Source organism: Miniopterus schreibersii (assembly GCF_964146895.1).
Source record: "Miniopterus schreibersii genome assembly, chromosome: 7".
Taxonomy (NCBI): Eukaryota; Metazoa; Chordata; class Mammalia; order Chiroptera; family Miniopteridae; genus Miniopterus; species Miniopterus schreibersii.
In genome coordinates, this window is record NC_138108.1 from 81779158 (window position 1) to 81802635 (window position 23478).

Here is a 23478-nt window from a genome sequence, read left to right on the forward strand (position 1 = left end):
CAAAGAGGGTGAAAGGAAGATTGTTTTTTATTCATATTGCTTAAAATTTTTACAGCATTAATTCTCATTTTATTTTTATACCTTACAAAAAAAAAAAAAAGCCATTGATTTTGTTAACAACAAGTGTTCTTTTAGAAATGTTTTCCCAATTTCCATTCATATTTTGAGGGTCATGTTTTATAACTAGGCTGCCTGTGACTTAATGCCAAGTTGCATGACTACCTTATCTTTGTGAATTAGGTTAAACTTTAGCTTAACAATGATTTTATAAGATCAGTATAATATTAATAACCTCAAAGCCTAAAATAAATAATTAAACCCATAAAATTTTAAAAAGTAAAACAAAACAAAACAAAAACTGCTTTTTTTGTATCCCATAGATTTTAGGTTTCTGTGTGTTCATTTTCACTTGTCTCCAGGTAACTTTTGATTTCTTTTTGATCTCAGTGTTAAACCATTCATTACTTAGTAACATGCTATTTAGTCTCTACGTGTTTGTGGATTTTTCAGATATTTTTCTTGTAATGATTTCTATTTTCATGCATTATAGTCAGTAAAGATGCTTGATATGATTTCAACCTCCTTGAATTCATTGAGACTTGTTTTGTGTCCTAACATGTGGTCTATCCTAGAGAATGTTCCATGTGCACTTGAAAATAATATATATTCTACTTCTTTCAGGTTAAATGCTTGGAAAATATCAATTAAATCCATCAAGTATAGTGTGTTGTTTAAAGCCACTGTTTCCTCATTAGATTTTTTGCCTGAAAGATCTATTCATTGGTGTTAATGGGGTTTTAACCAACCCTACAATAACTCTCCCTTTATGTCTATCAAAATTTGCTTTATATATTTTGGTTTCTCCTATGTTAGGTGCATAAATGTTTACAAAGGTTATATTTTCTTGTTCGGTTGATCTCTAAATAATTATGTAATTTCTTTTTTTTTCTTTTATTATAGCTTTCATTTTAAAGCCTGTATCATCTGCTATAAGTATTGTTACTCCACTTCTTTTCTATTTGCATAAAATATTTTTTTCCATCTCTTTATTTTCAATCTGTGTGTATTTTTCATTCTCAGGTGGGTCCCTTGTAGACAGCATCTATGTATGAGTCTTGCTTTCTTATCCATTCAGCTACCCTGTGTATTTTGATTGCAGCACTTAATCCATTCATATTTAAAGTAATTATTGATAGGCATGTGTTCATTGCCATTATATTCTTTCTAACTATCTTCTTTTATTTTTCTTTACTCTTCTTAAGTAAAATGCTTAACATTTGTTGTAATTTTGATATGGTGGTAATAAACTTCTTTAGTTTTTTGTTTGTTTGTTTATTTTGTCCAGAAACCTCTTCATTTCACCTTAACTTTTAAATGTTATACTTGCTGGGTCCTTGCTTTTCATCACTTTGAATATTTCATTCCAGTCCCCTCTGGCCTGAAGGGTTTCTGTTGAGAAATCAGCTGTCAGTCTTATGAGTGCTCCCTTGTAAATAACTCTCTTTCTCTTGCTGCTCTAAGGATTCTCTTTTTGTCTTTAAATTTTGCCATTTTAACTATGCTGTGTCTTGGTGTGGGACTTTTTGATTTCAGATTGATTGGAACTCTCTGTGTGTCCTGGACTCGTGTGTCTTTTCCTTCACCAGATTAGGTAAGTTTCCGACCATTATTTCTTCAAATAGGTTCTTGATCACTTGCTCTCACTCTTCTCCTTCTGGTACCCTTATGACAAAGTGTTGTTATGCTGGACGTTGTCCCAGCAGTCCCTTAGGCTGTTCTAATTTTTTAAATTTTCTCTGCTTAGATGTTTTCTGTTTTATTTTCCTATAACATTCTAACTTGATCCTCTTCTGCATTTAACTGTCTTTTTTTATTTCTAGTGTATTATTCATTTCATATATTGTATTCTTAATTTATGACTGTTTTACTATGGTTTCTATATCCCTTTTAATGTTTACCATCTCTTTAAGTTCCACTGAGAGCATCCATTTCCCCCCTAAGTTCTTTGGTCATCCTTATAACCATTACTTTGAACTCTACATCATGTATCTTCATTGCCTCCATTTCGTTTAATTATTTTTCTAGGGATTTCTATTGTCTTTTCATTTGGAACATGTTTATTTGTCTCTCCATTTTGTCTGCACTTTTGTGTTTGTCTCTACAGACTGAAAAGATCTGTTATGTCCTCCAGTCTTGTTATGGTTGTCTTATGTAGTAGCTGTCTTATGGGGCTCAGTGGTACAATCTTCCTGATCACTTAGCTAGGTGCTCCAGGAATGTCTTTTGTGTGGGTCATGTGACCCTTTCTGTTATAGTAGAGTTTTCATTGCTATTTGCGCATCTATAAGTGGGGTTCATTCTCAGGCTAACTTTGTATGAGGATCAACTCTGGCCACAGTGTATGAGCTGCTGTGTGGGAGCTGCTCCCTGAAGTGAAGTTGGCCCCAGTAGGTTTGGTGCTCATGAGAATTTCCCTTTGGGCGTGTCGCTTGTGTGGCTAGTTGGGTTGTGCTCTGGTGTGGTCTGAAACCCGTTATTGGTTGTTTTGACTTTTGTTCCCACTTTGGAAGGACTTCAGTGCAGGTCAATGTCAGATGTTGCCTGTTCTCTGCCTGCCTGGAGCTACCAAGTAATTCCAGTTTGTGGCTGTCTCTACTGGGACTGTGTGCTCAATGGGTGGTCCACAATGCATACAAAGGTCAGCTTCCACCATCTTTGAAAGACCTAAGTCACCTCAAAATCTGCCTCCATCTCTTATTTTCTCTTCCACACTCTGAGGCTGCTTGGACTTCCTTGAGAGCCTTCCAAACAAAGTCTGTAAAGTGGGCCCTGGCTGGCTGCAGCCTGTAATCTTTTCCAAAAGGCAGAAGCTTGATAGAGTGGGGCAATTTGGGCTAGGAGGACAGGGCCAGTGGATCTATTTGGGTATGAGCACCAGTCAGTCACTCAGTTGGCAGAAAATGGCCCCTGCTCCAGAGCCACAACCCTCAGTCTCTGCCCAGTCTCCAACCAGAACTACCTAAGAAAGATGCATTATAGGTCCAATCTGTATGCAGCCAGTTAAGTCCTCTGTTGGACACCAACTAGTAGGGTGAGGCTACTGGGAGTTGGAAAGATAGAACAAATGGGTCTGCTATTGGATGACATGTACTGGGGGTGTGGATGGGGGTCATTATGGACCCCGTGCTGGAGCCAGACAACTCAGTGCCTCTCTGAGTCTCCAACAAGAGCATCCCAAGGAAAAGTGCACAGAAAGTCCTGCCTGGGCACAGCCAGGTGACCCTTTTGCAGGATGTGAGCTCAGCAGCCCAGGGCCACCAGGAGTCTGGAGGGCAGGGCAAGTGGGTATCTGGTTGGGGATGGATGCTGGCAGCATTCAGTGGGGAAAAATTACCCCTGTTCCAGAGCCACACAACTCAATATCTGTTCAAGTTTGTAAATAGAGTTTTTAAAGACAAAACTATGATAAAGTTTACTCAAAGTTTTAAGATGATAACTTAGGTCTATGAGATTTCATATAAAAAACTTTAAGAAACAACAGAATGTTTGCCCTAATAGGAATGTGATGGTAAAGATGTCCTCTGTTCTAGACCTCTTGTTACTCAAATGTATTCCTAAGAAAACCACTTTCCCTCCTGCAGAAGACATGATATAGGGAATAGGCCTTCCTGGGGATGAGACACCAACAGTATTTTAATAAGTAATTAATATTACTTTCTGTGATTGCTCAATGATGTTTTCAAGTAAAGACCTCACTAAAAATGAGGGGAATGTAAAAAATAATATAAATGGAACCACCTTAAAAAGAAGTTAGACCTACAATCCCACAGGACCTGCCTTGTGTCTTACTCTTCAAACCTTTGGACTATTAAACTGGGCAAAATAGCACTTGGACTGGGCCTAAAGCAGCAAATTGCCTCAAACAAATTTTTGCAAAGATAACAAGAGAGCAGATATTATGATTACCAGACTCAAACAACAACAAAAACATTGTTTGCAATTAGAGTCACTATGCTAGCTTCTCTGCACCAATAGAAAGGCCTTCCTTCTGCTGATGTGATTGTTCCCCTTCCCTTTCTCATAAACACCACTTGCCTTGGTCTCCTGATCAGAACTCTATTTGGGCTTCTACCTAAATCAATTCTTCTCAAATAGTTATGCTTTTGTATCTCAAGTAAATGCTTGTTGCTTCTCACTTTGCCCTCTTATTTCTGGGTTAACAATTTATAGTTTTTAAAAAAAGCTAGCCTTTATTTTTAGTTAAAGTAACTATAGCAATACAACTGGAGATGTCTCCTTCTCTGGTATCAAACCCATTATATGGGTATAATGGCCGAGATCTATCTTTCCATCTGATCACCAATTATTTTGGTACCGAGAGAGGTAAATGTGATTTCATTTTTTGATTTTTACCTAAATTTAAATACATTTGATGGAAGACTCTCCAATAATAGAGAAATTCATTCTGAAGGAAAATTTGTTCTGAAAAGTGTAACTTAAAACACACATACAAACACATGTACATACACATGCTGTCTTGTTTATCTCTTTCTGTAATACACTTTAGATGACTGTTTATATATATTCTTACTATAAAATGGAAATAAAAGGCCTGATGAGTTGATTTTATTTGCTCAGGGACAAGAACTCCCACCACAGGTCTGTGATAGGGAGCTTGGCACTCTTTCATTGCTCCCTCTATAGAATTGTGAGAAAGGATCAACTCTTTTTGCCAATTGATTATTTCCATTTTAAAAACACCAGCTATTTGAAGGCATTGCCCTAACCAAGCCATGCACTTTCTTCCATTATGTTTTAACTAAATGAGAACAAAGGACAGAAACAAAACAAAACAACTTAAAGCTTCTCAAGGGCTAAAAAGAATTTGGGCTATCATTGAGCTCAATAGTGTTTTTATAATATGAAAACACTGAGACTCAAAAGGGAAGTAATTGCCTCAAATTAGATTAATATGCAGGCATAAAGCCTGGCTGGCCTCTGGTTCTCTGCCTGTTCCAGGGCTCTTTGCAAGTTTAATGTCTGTTGGCTTTTTATTATGATCTTTGTGAAGATGAAAATGAAATGCTATGTGAAAGGAGTGAATTTTCTAGGGATATTTTCCGATCAACAGAAACTGAGACTATATAGTTACATATATTTATACAATTTTGAATTACATCTACCTTTCACTTGGTATGAGGTGGTAGCATCTCACCTACAGAATCTTCACTTTATTGATGGCTAAACACATACTGTCCTACTCTTCTACCAAATGGGGCTCCTAACATTTTTTAAAATATGTCTATTGATTTCTGACATAAATGTTTAATCCTGATTTTCCTGATGTCTAGATTTCTCCCCCACAATTTCCCTTTACTCTGTGCTTATTTATCTTTTGAAGCTAAAATCAATGATGTCTTTTCAATGTAGTTATATCTAGTTCTCTCTGTTCCTCTAAATGCTAGTATTTTATTTAGTATTAGAGTTTAAAAAACACCTATCGTAGTTTAGTAACCCTCAAAGCATCTAGCATTTATTTAGTAAACATGTATTTACTACCAACTCAGTTTCTTTCTCTCTGATAGTAACTTATTGAACATTCAGCAAAGTTGCATTAATGAGTGGGTAAATGAATGGAATCTATAAATCATCCAGGTCCACTCACTGGAGAGCAAACCCCACATTTCTAGCTGTATCTTCACTGCTATATTTGATACCTCATTTCTGTGGCATCTTAAGCAGACTTGTTGTATGTCATAAGGTCAGCACTACACAAAACATTGGCCTCCACCACCCTCAAATTGATGTCACTTTCTAAACTTAACTATACAGCCTAACTTATATTTATCTTCCTAAATGTGTTTGATTTTAAATACTACTTCTTCATTTACTCATTTGTGGACTTTATTCTTTGTTCAGACCTAGTACTTAATCTTTCTTTCCCAAATCAGGGCAAAGCATTTTCTCCTTGACTGCACTGTGCCTTTGCCTTTTTCATATCTCTTTTAGACTCCTACTAACTCCTTACATACAACATGTGTTTAAAGTACTCAATTTCTTCCCAGAAAAAAACACTCAATGACAACACTGTGCACCAAGGTCACACATCCCTCCATAGATGAGGCCATCATTCTTGAGGCTGGTGCTGATGCCTCTTCTGTTGCACACACTGTGTTATTTATGGGGTATACCAAGATGAATGAGATATCATAGCTCCTGCCTTCAAGGGACTGACAGTATAAAGTAGGTGATGTACATGCAAAGAGCTAATTACAACAGTGAGAAGAGCGCTTAACCTTGGGCTGTTGAAGCATGGATTGGGGCACCAATCTCAAAGTGGGATGGTGTCAGAGAAGGCTTTCTCCAGAAGGTCATGCTTAAAGTAAATTTTTAAAACAATATTAATACTTACTGTAGAAAGTGTGAGAAGGTAAATGTTGCTTGATGCAACTTTGGACTTTCACAAAAGATCTAACACAACTGTCTAACAAATTTGGGTGACTGAACAAAGGATGAATCTATATATGTTCTTAATCTTCTATTTCTAAAATACTAGTTCAAATATAAATTTGCATCTGATAGTTATATTTATGTGGTAGTCTTTCTGCCTTTAGTATCTCTTCTTATCCCTCTCTACCATCCATCCTCTGGGATGATGTCTGATTAATCTCCAAATTATCACTTTTTTTTTTTTTTATGTGAAGCTCCAAGGGTTTAGCTGATAAGCTTGGAACTTAACAGCCAAACATTCCAGGCCCCATACTGAGACCTCCATTTACTTCTCTAAACATTGCTTTTCTGGAAAAACCATCTGCAGTAGTCAATTTAGTCTACATCTTTCCCTTTTGAGATGTATTGTGCAGTCCTTCAGAGGGACAAAGCTCTTTTAAGAAGTTTATAAAACAGTGGGTTCTGGGGAAGATTTTCTGGAATGCAAGGGCCAGGGTGTGACTGGAAGGACCTAGAAACACCTGCAAAGAGTGTTCTCTCTGTATACTCAAACAACATGGAACCTTTAAGTTTGCAAAATTGATCAAGGACAAGTTTTTGCAAAATTTCTTCACTTTTCATTTCTTAGATTGTGCAAAATGCATCTGAAAGGACAAAGGCAGCAAGAAAACATAAACTTAGTAGAGGAGCAACATAACTGTTTTCCACCTGAGCCAGGAGTCACTAGAATCACTAGAATTGAAAGCAGGGGCTTCAAGTGTTATCAGTTTTGATGGTTCATTCTGAGCTTCCGCATTTTTGCTTTGTTCTAGCAGCCTCTTTGTGCGTTTCCTGCACAGTTACCTCTGTGAGCACTGGCATCTGAAAGAGCATTAATTTTTCTACCAGTTCCATCAGCTCATTTGCAAATGTGCACTTCAGCTTCTATTAACTGCCTCCTTCTCTATACATCCATAATTGAATTAGAGCACGGTCTATAATCTGTCTCTCCATTCTCTTGCTTTCAGCTGGGGCAACTGTATTAAAATTGTTGGGTAGGAGCTGACCACTTATTTTGTAGATCAGTGAATTCAACAGAGGCTTAATACACACACACATACACACACTCACATACGCACACTCACACAGAAAATTTCTTTACAGCGATAGTTGTATAGCTTGTATGAAGACAATAAAGAAGAAAGCTGATCCCAAATATCTCCACACCCTGGGTCCTCATTGTACTTACTATTTACCAGATCTAAAGCATTCCGTTCTCTCCTCCTTCTGATGTAAACTTCTGGAAGTTAGGGCATAGCACTTTTATTTTTACATCCCAATACCAGACTAGTTGTAGTTATGTCACAAATACTTACTAACTATGGACTGATTCATGGGCTATTTGTTAGAGTTGACAACTACATATGAATTCACATTTTAAATATTCTTTAAATTAGAGACTCTAAGGTTTTATTTTATAATAATCTTTCCTTCACGTTCTTTAAGGTGTCTCTAAATTATTTTAACACATTTTGAGAAATTCTCAAAAGTTTCTCAAACTAGTAAAAAAAAAAAGAAATAATACCTAAGATTTATTTATTTTCATTTAGAGAAATGTGCGCTTTTGCAGAGATGAACCCCCAGAGTAAAAATTATGAATGTATCCTCATGGCCTTGCTCGTCTGCAGCAGATGTTACACACACACACACACACACACACACACACACACACACACAGTCTTGCACAAGGCTCCCTGGTGCCCTGCTATCAGAGATACTGGCTTTCCACATATCTGTGTTCAGGAATGTAGGAATTGATCAGAAGAAAGCACACTCTGTGATAGGATCATTTTCTGGTCAGAAACATATTAAAAATATACTCAAGCCTACTAGCAATTAGGAAAATGAAAATCTTAATAAAAGGGGATCTCATTTTTACTTATAAGAATGAATTTTTTTTTTAATATATCTTTATTGATTTCAGAGAGAGGAAAGGAGAGGGAGAGAGGGAGATAGAAACATCAATGATGAGAGAGTCATTGATCGAGCCCGCAACCCGGGCATGTGCTTTGACAGGGAATCGAACCCTTATCGCCTGGATCCCAGGTCAACGCTCAACCACTGAGCCACGCTTGGCCGGGCAAGAATGAAAATTTTAAAAAAAATACATCCAGACCCAATAAGGATGAGAAGATATAGATACTTTTATATTCTATAGATAAAAATTAATTTTTTGGAAGGCAATTGCTGTCAATCCTTTAAACAGTAGCTATTCCAAGAGATTTTGCAGGAGAGTTGGACATAGCCAAAAAACAAATACAAATGAATCTGGATGCATATCACTGAAAGAATACTTAAATAAATTCATAATTTATCCATGTGAAGAATATTATGCAACCAACAAAAAGAATGGAAAAGTCTTTCCATGTTAATCTGTCCAACTACATTATCAGGCAAAACACAAAAGACAGAACAATATGTCCAAAATGATACTTTTCTTATATATGTGTGCATATATATTTCTCTATATACATTTCTTGTAAGGGTATATAGTCAATTTTTTACAGTTGTTAATTGTTGGTATTATTACAATATAGGTTTAAAGTAGAGGGAGACAATTTAGGCACTTTTATGTATTTCTTTATATGCTTAAAACAATGAAAATGTAACAGGGAATAAAAACTTTATACTACTTTGACTAACCATGAAATGGAATTAGAATAAAGTGTACTAACTGATAAATGGAACTCACATACTGACAGTTTCTTATAAGCATATTGCAGGCGTCAGCAGTTCCAGTTCCTGCTTGTACAAGCAACGGCCTTGGCCACAGCTTCGGATGTTGCAGATGACCCAACTGCAGGAACTCAGCTGGCACTGACCAGTTCCAGTATGCGGACGTTAACCATCTATATTGGGACCAGCATGGACACTGCGTGCACGTCTACAACCCCTCCCCTGGTCTCTTTGTTCTGCTTTCCCTCGCCCTCCCTATTAAAATTCCTGGCTGCACTGAGATGCTGAGATCGGCTTTGGACAAGAGTCCTCCATTTTCTTGAGACTTTGGCACTCGAATAAATTTCTTTCCTTTCTCACCAGCATCTGTCTCAGAGCTTGACTTTCATGGTGGCAGGCAGTAGAAACTTGATTCTGGTTACAAAAACAGAGGAAATTTCCGGAGACTTCTTAATATATACACAGGTCTGTATTGCCTTTTGTTGTTGTTAATTCTCACCTGAGGATATTTTTTCCCCATTGATTTTTAGAGAGAGTGGGAGGGAGGGAAGGCAGAGAGAGAGAGAGAGAGAAAGAAAAATATCAATATGAAAGAGACACATCAATTGGTTGTCTGCTGCATCCACTCCGACTGGGCCGGAGATCAAACCAGCAACCCAGGTGCATGCCTTGACTGGAAATCGAGCCCACAACTCTGGTGCATGGGCCTACGTTCTAACCACTGAGCCACAGCAGCAGGGCTGTATTGCTTTTTAAATGATAAAACAATCCATTAATTGGTTGAAAAGTAGGGGTGTTTCAATTTTTAAAAAGCATTTGAATAATAATGTGCTTAGAGCATTGAAAAATTGTATCTGCTCTTCTCACTCCAAGTGTGGTTTAAAGCAACACCCAGTCCTTTCTTCTGAAGAGAAAGCCCTGGGAACAGCATGCAGGGCTGCTGGCACTTGTTCCCAGTTTCTCTGTTTCTGCAGCTGTGATTTAGGCTTAGCTGTAGCTCTAGGGATGGAAGGAAATCCATTTCATTAACAATTACCTCCATTGGCTTATTAGCTGTCTTCAGGGGGCACAAAATGGAGATATATACATCTCCTCACCTCTCACTGTTACCAACTACCACTGATGAAGCAAACTTCAAATCTTTAGATCATGCATGTTTCTTACAACAAATCATATTTAAATTAATGTAAATTTCTGATTACTATAATCTCAAATGATGATAATTCTATAAATTGAACCAATAATTAAGACAGACTGTGTGTAAAAAAACCCATTTTAGAGACAAAACACCTACATCTAAGTACTCCATAATATTATTTTCATTCCTTATTCTAACTGGAGAAATTTTGTGAGTGCTCTCAATTTGTAGAGAAGGAAATTGAGGCTGAGGGTGATCAACTGATTGTCCCAAAGTCACACGATTCATAAGTATCAGGATTAGATTCCAGGTTTGTTTGACTCCAAGACCTATAGTTGCCCCTTGAACATGTTGCTTTCCCAAGCATTAGGATTTACTGAAGAAGGTTCGTGAAGTTGCCTTTTCACCCTCCAGGCATTTTTTAGAAGCCCCAATTTTAATTTCAGTCATCTGTGTGTTTCATACCTCCATCTGTTTCAGCTGTATTAGTCAGGGCTGATTCTATCATCGGCATTACCCTATAAACCCTAGTTTCCAACACTGCTCTGTAGAGTCCTAAATATTAGGCATTATTGCTGTGGGGAAAGCACCAATTAATAAGACCACAAATAATCACACCTCAGCAAATCAAAAGTATTTGCTAAAAAAACAATTAGGAGACAAAACATTATCCTAGTGTGGAAATAGGTACATATCTTTCACACACCCATCACATCCCCTGTACACGCTTGAGTTTTCAATAATCAGACCAGTATACCTGCTCTGCTAGATGGAGCTGGACCAGGTTTTAGGCACTGGAAACAACTCAGGTTGGATCTTAAAAACCCAGCTTGGAACCCAATCCCATTTTATCTCCTTAGTGTTCCAGTTGCGAAATCACTTAGATTCATTGAGCCTCAGTTGCTCACCTGTGTGATGGAATAATAATGCTGCCACAAAGAATTTGCAGGTGTTTGCTTTAAAATACCCATGAGCATAGATCTATTATCCATGAGCTCGCCATTCGATTCCCCATCAGGGCATATGCCCGGGTTGCAGACTCGATCCCCAGTTGGGGACATGCAGGAAGCAGCCAATCAGTGACTCTCTCATCAGTGACGTTTCTATCTCTCTCCCTCCCTCTCTTTTCCTCTCTCTGAAATCAATAAATATATATTTAAAAATAAAAATAAAATAAAATACCCATACAATATATTCATTCCCAAATGAGTTCACAAAATTATCCACACAGTTTTGGGTGCCTCCTAGGTGCCTGACATAGCCTGGGAGGGTCCCTCCTAGATTACTGTCTGGGGCCTGGGGTCAGGATGGTGGAGGGCAAGCACCAGGGAATAAGCAATGAAATGTGCTTGGCCTATAATATGGGATCCTGAGTAATAGCTATCATGGCTTCCTTCATATCACACAAAATCCTTAGCGAGACACATAAAGATATGTCCATAAGGCTATGTTACACCTATTATTGAGGCAGGGGCAGGGAGTTTGACTTAAATATTTTAACAAGATTTTCAAAGAGAAAATATTTTTAAAGTGATTTATCTTAAAACTTTAAGAAATTCAGCTAACCAAGGCTCTCATTCATATTCACCAAAATATTACCAGAATAATTTTTTTGATTAAAAGACAATTGAGGAAAAATTGTCCCTAATGATGTGAAGCCTCTTTTTTTCAGTGAAAATCAGAACCAGTCCCCATCCTACACTAAATACATGTTATCTTGGGAATTATAGGAGAGAGGAGCTCTTCCTTTCTCCCTCTGTAGGCTCTTTGCCTAGTCTGATAATCAATTTGGCATGGGAGGCAACAGAAATAAATTTCAAATGTACAGGAACACCAAAGATATAAGGCAGCCCACAGTCGGGCCCGAGCTAAGCAGGGTCTGGAGCTTCGAAGGGAAGGAATACAATTCAAAGAAAGAGGGTAGGAGCAAATGTTTGGTAACCATTTGGTAACCATTTCTATGCAGATGAGTCTGTCTGTAAAACCTTATCTCTGGTAATTGCTCTCCTCCTGGCATAGACTCCTTATCTAAGCTTTTTAGATAGTTGAAGGAGCCATAAAGGATTTTCTTAAATCTGTTGGGACTTGATTATATTCAGCTCAAAATAACCCAGATGCCAAAGTGGCCCATAATGGGTCTGCCTGACGTGAATCCCATCACAATATATTTCTATATACAGTGGGTTTACATAAAAAATAATAATAATAATTTATAATCCATATTTAGTGTTCTGCTTATACAATTAAAAAAATTTATGAGTCATCTTCATTATATATTTAAATAGTTCATAAAATTGTAGTCTAATATATTTACCCATTTTTGTTGTAAATTTTAACTACAAATGCAGCCAAAACAAAAGAACCAGAATGTCCATATTCTCGAGGCTTTAAGCCTGCCCTGCTTCCATTAAGCATGACTTAACAGAAATGAATGTGCATCCTTTCATTCCCTGGTGTAATGGAGCTCAAGTATTTCATAAAGTGTAACTGTACAGCAAATTTTGAGCTCATTTTAGAATAATTAGCAGTGATGTTACTTGTGAAATTAAAAAGAAATGTTAAAATTTTCTAACTGTAAGCACTTTTTGAAGGCTCACTCTGTTCTCTAAAGTGAGTAATCCTTCACTCAGAAGAAAGCTAGTAGCGCTCTTTCCTGTATTTCCTCTTTTCTCCCTTATATCTCCATTAAAATACTAGTGCTTATTCAGACAGCCTTAATTGTAGGCCTGGAGCAAGTGAAGGAGTCTCTGCAGATTAAGCAGATAATTTTTTTAAATGATGCATTTACCTCGTTACTCTAGCTCAGTTCTTTGAACTAAAAAGGCCTAAAATCTGTACATTAAAGTGTCATTACTTAATATTCTCACTAAAATTTGACATTCTCATACCCATTTCCCTACCCATTCCATAAGCAGAAAGTCAGCCTCTTGGGAGAAGAAGCTAACATTCAGAGTTTCTATTGTATATCAGGCACGTTAGAGTATAAGGCATGTTACATTCTTAATTCTTTGAATGTTCACAAAATTCTATGAGTTCAACAATGAGCCTAGTCATTCTGTTGGTGGTGAAAATGACACCAGGCTTCTGACTGGTGGGGTCAGACTGGACCTCGGTTCAGTAACATCAGTACTTGAGTTCTGGCTAAGAAAGAATTCAGAGCTAAGACTCAAATTACAAGAGAAGTTTGTTTAGAAAGTCACAGAAGTAGAAGAAGGGAGCAGTAGAAAAAATGGGCTCAGGAAACAAGTTACAGAGTCTAAAGAAGGGCCCTTGGAGCTTAAGAGAGGGACTGTAAAGGTAACATGCTTGAGGAGGAAGAGGTGAGGGACAGGAAAGTCAGGAGCATGCTTCTGAGAGGGAGAGCACACTGGGTTGTCTGCACTGAGGGCTTTCAAGGATGGGGGTTTTAGGGAAAGTCCCAAGGGAGAATTTCGGTAGAATATTCATCAGGTTTCCAGGTGTGCCCTTTCAGGGTCCCGGTCTCCACTGATTGGTTGGTGCCAGAGCAGGGGGTCGTTAGTCAATGCAGCTGGTCCTGAGGCAGCCATGGCATTGCTTGTCTGGCTTTGCTGGTTTTCTGGGCCTGGAGATAAAACCTAATCCTGTCCTCAAGTGTCCAACATTCATAGAAGAAAAAATATGGAGAAGAAATTAGAAGATAAACAAACAAGCTATTTTTAAATAGTGGTGTTTACTGTGAAGAGTGTACAATGGGCATATGATAGAAAACAATTTATGGGTCATATTATGCAAATGACTGTGATAAAAATGAATAAAGGATTAATGTCAGACTGTTTCTAGATGGAAGATCTTAGGAAGTGTTATGAAAAAAATAGCATTTTAATTGCTCTTTGAAAAATAAATGGTTTTTTTCAGGTAGAAATGTGGCAACGCTATTTCACATAGAGAAACAGCAAAGCAGCAGTAGACGCAAGAAAGCAGCCGTCTCATCCCGTAGGCCTAAGGCATCTTTAGCTCTGTTACAAAGCCGTAAAACAGAATCTAGGAGCTTTGCCTGCCTCTGCGATGCATGGGAATGAAATGACTCTCCCTGCTAATGCTCTCTCAGATTCTGAAGGGCCCATCTCTTTCCCCTTTTACCGTTTGTTTATAATCATCTCCTGGCCCTGGCCCGGCGGCTCAGTTGGCTGGAGCGTCATCCCATACACCAAAAGGTTGCAGGTCCCATGCCCAGTCAGGGCACGTACTCAGGTTGTGGGTTCGATCCCTTGTCCAGGCATGTATAGGAGGCAACTGATAGATGCTTCTCTCTCTCCCTTCCTCTCTGTCTCAAATCAAAAAAAAAAAAAAAAAAAAGATGAAAGAAAGAAAGAAAGAAAGAAAGAAAGAAAGAAAGAAAGAAAGAAAGAAAGAAAGAAAGAAAGAAAGAAAGAAAGAGAGAGAGAAAGAGAGAAAGAGAAAGAAGGGAGGGAAGGAGGCAGGGAGGGAAGGAGGGAAGGATCAGAAAGGAAGGCATATCACGAGTAAGGATAAAAAATCTCCTAGCTGGCCTCCCTCCTCTCAGCTGCCTGAAGTTTGTATCTAAAACACAGGTTCTCCAATTATTTTGACCACAACCCAAAGTAAGAAAAATGCACTTTGTGACCTTGTACACATTTCACAAAGCAAGACTTACTCATACTACTTGCAATGAATTTTAACACCATTTCCATTCTATTCTCTCTATTTTATTAAGAAAACATGCTGGTTTGGAACTTTAATTTAATTTCATGATCCTAATGGATTTGAAACCCTTGTGTGTAGCCCCTGCTTTAAAGCATACATGTCCATAAGACTGTCCTGCTTAGCTTTTTTTAAAAGAGCTTTAAATTTTATTTTTTCATTACAGCTTACATTCAGTATTATTTGTATCAGTTCCAGGTGTACAGCATACTGATTAGACAACTATATAGTTTACAAAGTGTTCTCCCCAATATTCTAGTACCCAACAGGCACTGTACATAGTCATCGCAATATTGTTGACTATATTCCCTAGGCTGTACTTTACATCCTGGTGACTGTTTCCTTACTACCAATTTGCACTTCCTTTTTATTACTGTTGACACTATTACAGATGTCCTCTGCTTAGTCTTCAGTGGCTCTTTATTGTCATCATGATAAAGGAAAAACCTCTGAGCAGGACTTGCCATCTTCCTCCAGACCAGCTCTCACCTGTTCCTGCCTCATGAATTCCATTCCCATGCTGAATTACTAGCAGTTTTCTAATCCAGCCACCTGGTGGTTCTGCATATACTGTTCCTTCTCTCCATAGGAAACCCCAACCCCCCACCACTACAACCCCACAGGGGAGGTTTCTGTGCCTCGAGCTTATTCATACTCATACCTCAAGTCTGAGGTCACATGGAAATCCTGGAAAAATATCTTCCATATTTTCTGTCTTGGGCTTGATTTCCAGCCCATATCTTTACATATTTCTCTGAGTGTACTTCTAGGGATGCCTTTATTATATTACATTATATATTTGTCTCTTTTTCATTAAATTTATATAGCTGAGACAGTGTCTGAGTTTTAAATTTCTATATTCCTAATTCCTGGAGCCCAATGGGGATTCAATAGAGGCTTTTATTGAATAAATTAATAAATGCTTCAATTAATGGGAAAACATAATAAACTTTTTCCAATGTACTTATTTCCTCTGCATAGACAGATAATTCTTCCTAGTTGGCTATGAATCACCTAGACATTTTATTTTCCTAGTGTTTTCTCTGCTCCCTGAGGGACACTGTCAGGGACAGGAGGAAATGATTTGCCAATCATTGTTTCACTGAGCACATTCTTTGATTCTATGGCTGGGTGATAAGGTTCTGGCTGCCTTTATTTCCTAACAATCTCAGAGACTAGAGATTCTATGCTGCATTCTATGGTGTTAAATAGTGGAAAAGGTTAACTTGAATGTCTTTCTTTTAAAGTATCTTAGAGGTCAATGTGTTGAAGACAATTACCAGAAGAGTAGAGTTTTCAAGTCCTTTATACAGCTAAGAGTTAGGTTTATTCCTGAACATTCAATCATTGATAGGAGACATCCTGCAGGACTTGCTAATGTGCAGTCCTGAGACAAGAAGCTTCTATAACAGTCTGGATTGTAGGTTTAAGTATCTGGAAATACATATGCAGACTTTTCCTAAACATAAATAAAATATATAAAGTGCTTATATAAAAAGTACAAGTCACTGTTTCTTTAGGAAATAAAAGTATGCAAAAGAACACCTTTATTTCCAAGTGCACATGAGCATCCATACTAACATGTTCATTTATGGATAAATGTTTGCTCTCCTTTATTATAAACTAAGTGGAGGGGCTGTTTCTGGGGTAAAGAGACAGATGAAATGCAGGCGAGACACATTCTAAACTATTTTAATTTTCTTTGAAACTCTAGAAGCCAAGAAGTTTCCTTTTTTGTGCTTTGAGATTGGATTACCTGTGGCCACAAAAAAAAAATAAATAAACCCACCTAATGCAAAATATGATAGAGTTCTGTTCTTAAGGATAAAAAGAAAGAAGATGCTGGGTGTGAGAACGACTCTGAGCTCGTCGCAGCTAATGACACAGTGACACCTCACCATCATTATTCCTCTGTGTCCAGCAGCTCAGCTTCAGTGAGGAAGTGCCCTCTGGCATAGAACTCATGTCCTCCTGGCTGTATGTGGCTGAGTTGAGCCTTAGCAACCACGAAAAGGGAAGGAAGGGTGAGCATAAATGAGGAGAAAAACTGGAGAGCAGTTTAATACTTACGCCACATCTCCAGAACAAAACAAATTCTCACCACAATATATGTGACTTCAAAATTCTAGGTTATTCATTCCACAAAAGAATCATTTGTGAATCATTTAAGATTATTAAAAAGTTATAGTAATAGTGGATAGTAAACATTTTAATAGCTTTACATGTATAGATCCTACCAAATGTGTTTCTGCACAGCAAATATAGGGGAAAGGCCAATGGACTTGCATATTGTCATTGCCTGTTTTTCCATGAAAATTAAGTTACTTCTCCGACATCAGCAAGACCACACTTAGAGATCTGCTTGTAGCAACTAGGACAACTCAGGTAATCAGGGAAATGTTTTGAGTGTAGTAGACCGTGGTGGACACATTAAGGCTTTGTGCTCTAGCTGCCCTTTCAAAAGTTCACAACCAGTGATGAACTGATGTAGGAGAATATACCTCTGACCATAGTGGCCAAACTCAAACAGGCATTGGAGCTCCTGAACTTTCTATGAGATCAGCTAAGTCTTCGTGACTATATTACTGCTAACTTCTCTGCCCACTCTCCTTTCTCCCTCCTCTCCCTTCCACAGAGTGCTTCTGAAAGGCCTTTCCAGAGAAACTGACTTGAACATGGAAGGAGCAAATGCCTGTGGGCTTGTGATAATATGACAAAATAATGACTGATCAGATTTCTCTGATAAATGCAAATATACATTCCATTAGCTGAGAAAGTGTTTAGATGTTTTACTAATCAACCCTTTGACAGCTGTGTGAGTTTGAATCATATGTCTAGATATTTTCACATAATTTGATGCTCTAAAATCAAATAGAAGCCATTCGGTTGGGACTGAAGATAATAAGATGATTGAATATGCAAGAGTCAGACAGCCTAGATGCAGTTCTTATAACATCAGCTGTTGGTCAGAAGTTGACTAACTTGGGTCAGTTAGTCAACTTCTTTAAGAGCAAGTGTGCTGCCCGGCGGGGCATGGCTCAGTGGTTGAGCATCGACCTAGGATCCAGGTGATCGGGGTTCAATTCCCAGCCAGGGCACATGCCCGGGTTGTGGGCTTGATTAATGACTCTCTCATCATTGATGTTTCTATCTCTCTCTCCCTCTCCTTTCCTCTCTCTGAAATCAATAAAGATATATTAAAAAAAAAAAAAAGCAAGTGTGCTCATTAATGAAATATGAGTGTTAATAACATCTTATACATAGGGTTCTTGCAATGCACAGCAAGACATGAGCATTCAATGGTTGGTCTCTCTGAGATCCACTCAGTCATGCAGGGTAAAGCCTAAAGTCCTGATGCCCACAAGGCCCTGAATAAGAGACCTTCTGATTGCTTTTCCAACCTCACTTGCAGTTTCTATCACACTTGATCTTCAGTGCATCTAAACACACTAGTGCAATCTTCCCTCATGATCTTGCATTGGCTGTTCCTTCATCTGAAGTGACTTCCCTCTGTACCTTTCCAGGTCTTTTCTCAAATATGCCTTCACTATGAGACTCACCTTTACCTTCCTATTCAAAATTGCAACAGTCCCCATGTCCTGCCCCCAAATCCTGATATTCTTTACCCATTTTAATTTTTTTCCCCTCAGTGCACATATTACCTTCTAACAGATTATATATATATGTGTGTGTATGTAATTATTTTTGTTTTTGTTTATCTATGAAGGCAGAAGTTTTTGCCTATTTGATATACTGTCTCATTCTAACTACCTAAAAAAGAACCAGGTGCAAAATAGACTGAGGCCATGATTGCAACTGCAGTATAGCCCAGCTTCCCCTCTCTTCCTGCTTAATTTACTCTTCCCCTGGTTCTAATACTAAAAACCTCCCCAATAAGCTTCCTGCATAGCTGCATTGTATACTTTAAGACTAACATAATGAGAGAGGCGCTAATACTTCATAACACCTTTGACGAAACTAACATGGAAAAAGATCAGACGACTTATTCAAGATTAAATAGCAACTAAGGATACACCTAAGGCCAGAAACTAGGTCCATCTGATTCCCAAGTCCAAGTTCTTTTCTACCAAGGAAGTCAAATTGATTTGCTTTTCTCTCTCTGTCTTCTGATGACACATAGATGGATTTCAAGATGACCCTCTTGTCTGTGATGATTTCTCTCAGAAAGTCCACAGCTATTCTCATGGGGTTGTGTGTAATGTCAGCCCCAAATTCAGAACTGAGCACGTGCTAACACCTCTGAAGCATGATTACAAAGACACCCCAAAGTCCTCACACTTATCCCTGGAATGCCTGCTCTAGTTCTTCTGGCTTTGCCATCCTTTGTTCTTTATTCAAAAAAGGGCATTATGCTAAGTGAAACAAGTCAGACAGAGAATGATAAATGCCATATGATTCAGTTATATGTGGAATCTAAAGAGCAAAATAAATAAACAAACAAAACAGAAACAGACTCATAGATATAGAGCCCACACTGATGGCTGCCAGATGGGTAGGAGTTTGGCAGACCTGGTGAAAAAGGTGAAAGGATTAAAAGTGGTCACAAAATTGTCACAGGATGTAAAGCAGGGTATAAGGAATATAGTCAATAACAGTGTAATAACTATGTATGATGCCAGATGGGTACTTGAAGTATCAGGGGACCTCTTTGTAGAGTATATGATTTTCTCACCACTGTGCTATGCACCTAAAATTAATATGAAATAATATTGAATGTAAACTGTAATCAAAAAATAAAAAAGAGGAGAGGTTATGATACATAAATGAATAGATCTAGTACTTGCTATAATCAGTTCGGCTCTAGCCATCACATTTAATAATGTAGATTCTCCAGTCAGACTGTTGGATAAATCCCCTGGCACAGCCTTCAAAGAGATCTTGGATTGGACAGCAGTGTAGGGTTTTTAAATACAGATTTTAAAATACACCCCTTTGTTATTGTTTAAATTTCATTTGTGATGCTTAACTATTTTTGTGGTTTAATATCTAAAATTTGTTTTGATGCCTTTAAAACTGGGATCTCTTTTCAACTAACTTTAAAAGACTAAACTGTATACTATAGTGGGGGAAAAATAAGGGGTCTTTACAATAGCAGGGACCTGGATTTATACCTTGGATACCTTGTCACATGAACTTGTGTTTCCTTGTGTATAAAAGTAATACAGGCAGACCTCATGTTTTCATTTTGCTTTATTGCACTTCACAGATATTGGGTTTTCATTAACATCAAGGCAAAACTCTCCAGCAGCAAAAACATTGCAACTTGCTGAGGGTTCAGATAATAGCCTTTTTATCAATAAAGTATTTTAATTACAGTATGTACATTGATATAACATTATTACACACTTAATAACTTATAACACAGTTAAACATAACTTTTTTATACTCTGGGAAACCTAACACTGTGTGTGACTAGCTTTTCTTTATATTTGTTTTATTGTGATCTGAAACTAAACTCACAATATCCTCAAGGTCCACATATACTACCTTACAGGTGTATTTCAATAATATATGTACTTAATATATTATACAGTTCTAAATGCTAGCTTTCCCTTCCTTTGCCCCCAAATTCCATGGCAGAATTTCCATAAGATCTTTCAGCAAATGGGCCAGCAAGAGCCTGGTGCTTCTCATTACCCATTCTATATTTAAGAATTATCAGTTTATTATTTTTTATTTCTAACCTATGGATTAGATAAATCAACAGTATCTTTCCCTTTGTTTCTCACCCAAGAGTAGTTATGTGGGAGCAAGTTACAAAGAGCAAGGCCATCCTCATATATTGAATACAAAAGGCTGTTGAAAGCTGTGTTCATGTCACAAATTCTGGATCGTTAGCATGCCTAGAAGGAGTGGGGGAGCCATTATAGATTTATTTGCAGGAGAAACAAAACTTCTCCTGGAAAAGAACTCAGTGACTAGGAAGTGAGGGTTGCTTTTGCAGACTTGACTGTGGGTCAATGAGGAAACAATGTACAATATGTTGTCTGTTGACTAGATTGAAGTTTGTCCTAGCTTCTGCAGACCTCACTAGAAAACCGTAGTGAGAAGAACATCAAAAAGCTATGTGGAAAGTGAAAGTGCTTTTGGTTGTAAAATTCTATAAAGCTCTGAGGACACATGATTGTGTTGCATATAAAACAATATAATGCCCCAAGTGGCAATAACTTTTTCCTACAAATGGGGGATTTTGCAGCAGGTGGACATACAAATAGGACCAGAAGCCTGAGTCATGAAATGATGACAGACAGCACCAGGCATTTGAGCGTCAGTGCCAGGGTGGAGGGAGGCTGGTGTGGAAGACTGGAGGACGACAGCCAGAACAAAGCAGGAACGCACGGGGCGAGAACAACACTTACAGGCCTACCTGAGATATCCTGTGGGAATTTCTGAGACCAATGGACTTGAGCTGCCGCAGCATGAATGAAGGTAGACACAAACTTTTGCCTTAACACCATTTTTTTTAGTCCTGTTTATCCCCAAGTGAAGTTAAACTAGGAAATAGGCATTTCAATAAGTTCACTGCTCTCCATTTTCTTTGTGTGTGGACTTGGCTTTGAAACTAAATAGACTCTCCTAATAAAAAATATTTTTTAAAAAGAGGAAATTATTTTATTTGCAATAGGGTTTTAGGTGAGTTGGAACATTGGAGATCTTTAGTCTTCTGAAGAGGTCGTCCATTTAACCTCTCTTCTTATGAAACATATTTCAATATACTGTTAATCTGATTTTATACTAAAGGGTATGAAATGTGACCTCAACACAAACATTGTGTTAGAGTTTTCATGTTTGAAGAAAGCTGGCAGCTATGAGTAGCCACACTTTCTCAACCCAACCACACCTTCTGGGGGGAAAATTTCACATACACAACATCTCCTTCCTTGGAGCAGGATGTAGTAAAAACAAATGTTTTCATTTCTAAGATAGAGAGACATAAAGGCAATAGGACCAATCTGTTTTTGCAAAACACAGATAAATGTCCATTCATTCATTCTTATTTAATTCTCCTATTCTTTCTCTCTCTCTTACCCTCTCTATCTCTGTCTCTCCGTCTCTCTCTTGAATAATCCTGTGGAGCCTAGATTGGATCCCACCATGACACTTTCTCTGAACCATCTCAGCCCAAATTGGTCTGGCTCTCAGAGGAGCCCCCATACCCCTTCATTTGTTCCAGCTGTGACCAAGATTATATCCATCATCTCTTGCCCAGCCAGGCTTGGCTCAGCGGTTGAGCGTCGACCTAGGATACAGGCGATTGAGGTTCGATTCCCGGTCAGGGCACATGCCCAGGTTGCAGGCTAGCCAATCAGTGACTCTCATCATTGATGTTTCTCCCTCTGTCTCTCCCTCTCCTTTCCTCTCTCTGAAATCAATAAAGATATATTAAAAAAAAACAAAAAAACATTATATCCATCATCTCTTAATGTGTGTACAAATTTGTTCTCCTTGTTTGACTGTAAGGTCATCAGTATTAATGACCATGGCTTTCTTATCTCTCAAATTCCCTTGCTCAAGAATATATGTTGATTCATTATTAATAAAATTAGTGAATGGTATCATTGTAAATGTTGCTCAGTGTAAATGAGCAAACTTCTGATTATAGACTCTGAAGGACTCAGGTATGAGCCAGCTGCTCCTCCCGTTTTAACCACTTACTCAAAACAACTGGCCTCTTCGAATTCTAACTTGTATCAATCTTTGTGTTCAAACGTCTTAGTTATAGCTCTTTATCCTCTTGTTTCTCACTTAGCATTCAACAGTGGGACTTGGGATACGGAATGCCCTGCCAGTTTCTCTCAGGTTTCCTTCAGCTCACAGCATTCAGTACTGCAGAGAACCCAGAGTTGTGCCTATTGACCTGTCAGTGTCATCAAGCAAAGAGGTTCCTAAGTGGACACTGAGGAATTTTAATGAAGGGAAGGTTGCTATTGTGTTGGTAAGTGTGTGAGCTACCACCGTCAAAGGGAAGAGTTATGGGTGAGAGGATGTGCCTAATGCAAATTCCCTTAAGGCACATTGCAAATAAGATCACTCTTTAAAAAAACCCTTTGAAAATGAACCTCTGAGGGAAGGAGCCAAGCACCCTGGATGGATATAAAGGTAAAAATGAAAAGGAAAGAGCTGTCACCTGGACTCTGGCTTCTCCTTTCTCCTTTTCTTTAGGGCTCCTTTCCCTACTCTGCATATGTCAATCTAGTATAATTAACTTCAATACTCAACTTACCCCACTCATATGGGGAGAAGTCATATATATTCTCACTTTTGTTCATTTCACTTGAAATAGTTTAAACTCCAAATCATCCTACTTATGTGCTGTTGGTTTCTATTCCCGTAGAGTTTTTGGACCCCAACCTGTGTACTCCAATGAATATTAGTGGGGAGGTGGAGAATAGTGTTTATTGAACACCTACTGTGTGAATGATATTAAGTGTTTTATGTGTAGTCACATTTAATTCCAGCACAAAATTTAT